We start from the raw sequence: 4,571 nt of genomic DNA, 5'->3' as shown, positions 1-4,571 counted from the left end.
CATCAACAAAACCATGAATATCCAACACTCTATCCAATCTTGGTCTTCCTTGGTAGCACAAACCATAATCACTAGTGCCACGCAAATACCTGAAAACCCGCTTCACTGCTGTCCAGTGCTCCTTCCCAGGTTTTGACATAAACTTGCTCAATACTCCCACTGCATGTGCAATGTCTGGTCTAGTACAGACCATTGCATACATCAGGCTACCGACTGCACTTGCATATGGAACACGGGACATGTCCTCTTCCTCTTCTTGTGTCTTGGGACACTGTTCAACCAATAACCTTGCACCTACAGGAATAGGAACCTTCACCGGTTTACTGTCCTGCATATTAAACCTCTCCAGTATTATCTTGAAATACTTCCTCTAGTTTAACCAGAGCTTCCTCTTTTCCCGATCTCTTTTAATTTCCATGCCCAAAATATAGTTTGCATCACCAAGATCTTTCATGTCAAATTTGGAGGACAATTGGGTCTTCAAATCCTGGATAATTTCTTTATCATTTCCAACCAGCAACATATCATCCACATACAAGACCAGATAAATAACACGGTCACCAATTAATTTAAAATACACACAATGATCTGCTTTGCTTCTGGTGAAGCCAAGTCCCCATATAAATGTATCAAATTTCTGATACCACATCCTTGGTGACTGTTTTAACCCATACAGAGAATTCTTTAACTTGCATACCAGTTCTTTCTTACCCTTCACCGCAAAGCCTTCAGGTTGCTTCATGTAGATTTCCTCTTCCAAATCCCCGTGAAGAAATGCTGTCTTCACATCCATCTGTTCTACCTCAAAATCAAAAGCAGCAGCAACAGATAAAAGTAATCTAATAGAAGCTACCTTGGCAACGGGAGAAAAAATATCACCAAAATCAATTCCCGGCACCTGGGAATAACCTCTTGCTACCAACCGAGCTTTGTATTTCTCCACCTTTCCTTCTGCATTAGTCTTCTTCTTGAACACCCATTTGCTGCCAATGGGTTTCCTTCCAGCCGGCAACTCTACCAGATCCCAAGCGTCATTTTTGTGCAAAGATGCCATTTCATCAACCATGGCCTCTTTCCAGAGTTTTCCATCCTCTGAATCCACTGCTTCCTTCACAGTTCTGGGATCATCATCAGAAACAGACAAAGAAAAATTTGAATTGAAAGCAGATGGACTATACCTTTCTGGCTGCCTTCTTTCTCGACTTGATCTTCTCACAGCCGGAGTTAGTGGCTCTTCATCTTTTGATTCCTCCTCTGCTGCAGAGTCTGATTCTTCCTCCTTTGGCTCAAACTCTATCTTCTCAGGTTCCTTTGGTTGGACTTCATGTTGAATAACATATTTTACCTCTCTGAACACCACATCTCGGCTGTACACAACCTTCCTTGTGACTGGGTTCCAAAGCTTATAACCCTTTAAACCATCCTTATACCCAATAAAGATTCACTTTTCAGATTTACTATCCAACTTGGTTCGTTTCTCCTTTGGAACATGTACATATGCAACACATCCAAATACCCTCAGATGTGAAAGAGAGGGTTTCTTACCACTCCATACTTCTTGTGGAGTCTTATCCTCCAACGTTGATGAAGGTGATCTGTTGATCAGGTAACATGCAGTATCCACCGCCTCTACCCAGAATTCCTGTCCTAACCCGGCACCACTGAGCATGCTTCTTGCCCTTTCCATCAACGTCTTGTTCATTCTTTCTGCGACTGCATTTTGCTGAGGTGTATATGGAGTAGTCTTCTGCCGTGCTATACCACACTTCTTACAAAATTCTTCAAATTCCTTGCTGCAAAATTCTCCACCATTATCTGTCCTCAGCACCTTTATCTTCTTCTCTGTCTGATTTTCCACCAGAGCCTTAAATTCTTTAAACCTGTCAAAGACTTCAGATTTCTTCTTAAGGAAATATATCCATGTATTCCTTGAGAAGTCATCTATGAATGATACATAGTACACAGACTTACCCAGTGATGGAATCTTTACAGGTCCAAACACATCACTATGCACAAGCTCTAATATCTGTTTCGTCCTCTTACCACCAGAGGGGAAACTCACTCGATTCTGCTTCCCATACACACAATTTTCACAGAAATCAAAATCCAGAGAGCTATCATTCATACCTTCTACCATACCTTTACTATGAAGTATTCGAAGGCCCTTCTCTCCAATATGTCCAAGCCTTTGATGCCACAACATGGTCTTCTCTCCAGAGACCACTAGATTTTCTACTCCATTTTCAGGAACCATAGAACTATTGCACCCATCAACAACAGTGCTACCTTGCAGTTTGTACAGAGTTCCAGTCTGAACTCCCCGCATCAGTATCAGTGCTCCTCGAACCATCTTGCAGGTATCTTTCTCGAACACCGTCTTTACACCTGCATCATCCAACTTGCTTACAGAAATCAGATTTCTGGCCAATGCAGGAATATGTAGAACACCCGGAAGTGTTCTAACCCTTCCACCTTGCAACTTCAACTTTACTTTTCCCCGACCAATGATTCTAGCCTTCCTATCATCTCCTAAGAAGACATCACCACCATCGTATTTCTCATACTCGCAGAACCACTCTCTATGGGGAGTGAAGTGAAAGGATGCACCTGAGTCAATCAACCATACCTCATGATCTACATGTGTACTTGAAGAAGCCAAGTACACATCCCCACCTTCATCTGAGGTGGTTTTCACCTCTGCAGAAGGAGCATCATCAGATCCCTTTCCTTTATCAGGAGCTTTAGATTTACAATCCCTTTTGAAGTGTCCTTCCTTTCCGCATTTCCAGCACACCACCTTTGTAGGTTTTCCTGGAGATTTAGATCTCCCTCTAGATTTAGATCCCCCACTCGATGACTTATTTTTGTTTCTGTTCTAGGACCGTCCTCGTACAGACCAGGCATCACCATTTTGGTTGCCCATATTCTTCCGTCTCATCTCCTCCGTCAGCAAGGCTGAGACTACTTCATCAAACTACAAAGCAGTTGCATTGCTACCTATTGCAATAACCAGACTATCCCACGAATCTGGTAGAGAACACAATAGACTGATGCACTTATCTTCATCTGAAATTTTAATATCAACAGATAATAACTGACTTACCACAGTATTAAACGCATTCAGATGCTCTGTCACCAAGTCTCCATCTTTCATCCTCAGGTTATACAGCTTTTTCCGTAGGAACAATTTATTCACCAAAGACTTAGATTGGTACAAAGTCCTTAACTTGACCCACAAAGCCTTCGTCGTAGCTTCCCCTGATACATTCAACAATACTGAATCTGAGACACACAATCGTATTGTGCTCTTTGCCTTTCGATCCAACTTCTTCCATTCTTCATCGGTCACTCCCGATGGTTTAGTACCCGGATCTACCGCGATCCACTGATCTTTATCCACGAACAGATCCTCCATATTGATTTTCCACAACTCAAAATTCTGACCATTAAACTTCTCAATCTCGATCTTTCCACTGCTTGCCATCTTCTTTCACCACCAGAATCGATCTCGCAGATCTCCCACTGAACAGGGTCTACCACAGGCCCGAGTGAAACCCCTCAGCAACAAAGGCGTCCCCTTGAAGCCAAAACAGCTCTGATACCAAATGTAGGTTTTAACCCTATACAGAAATTACCTGCATACAAATTCTTAAACAAAGAAAATAAACAATGCGAGAGCATAACCCATAAAACACATATGCACAGAGATTTTTCCCTGGATCCCAAAACCGGGACTACCAGCTTGATTTTTCATTATGTTCCTTTCAATGTTACAATACATATTTATACATGTCGAAGCATCCAATACCATGGACCGAAAAACCATCACGTCCAATACCATGTGCGAAAATCATGCACAAAACCATAGGTAGGTTCGCCCAACCTAATATAGGGCCCAAAAAAAAATTTTCCCTGGGCGCTGCCCCGGACCCCATAGAGGGGAGCTACCCGCCCCCCTCAAACCCCCCGGACAGGGGGGCTGTCGCCCCCGCTGCGCAATCGGTGCAACGAAGGGGGGCTTCCGCCCCCCTCTAACCCCCCGTTTAACTACGTAGGTTAGTTGTGGAAAGAATATAACACAACCCAACAAATACTATGATGACCCTCTCAATTTTAACATGTTAATCACATCCCAGAGGTCACATTATGGGCATCTTGGGCTCTGATACCAATTGTCACATACCTCGCCCACATACTAAATTATATAGATAAAAAAAAAAAATTATGGTGAGGCTACAACTTCAGTAGCATTATAGCTCTCGGATTAATTTACCTTTGTGTCGGATATGTTTATAAAGTTATATTGATTAAACATTATGTGCCGCCCCTCTACCGATGGTGTAATACCCAATACATAACTCAAGTGTTGTGGCTTTGGCATATCGAGGCAGCTCTGTTTGTTAACTTCGCTGGCGCCACCGCAGTGGACAAATGTCCGTGGCATTAAATTCCGCCGGCCTGTTCACGTGAATGGGGAATGGCTCAAGGTTAGAAATTCCCGCTTTCCTTTTTGTGCTACTGCCTCAATCGACGGTGTGGATGCTCTGGGTGGAATCAGAGGGTGGAGATAC

The sequence above is a fragment of the Pinus tabuliformis genome, chromosome J (assembly GCF_031772625.1).
Source record: "Pinus tabuliformis cultivar Carrire ecotype Pingquan chromosome J, CPIR1, whole genome shotgun sequence".
Classification (NCBI taxonomy): domain Eukaryota; kingdom Viridiplantae; phylum Streptophyta; class Pinopsida; order Pinales; family Pinaceae; genus Pinus; species Pinus tabuliformis.
The sequence above is the reverse complement of the archived record's forward strand: the minus strand, read 5'-3'. Positions refer to the sequence as shown.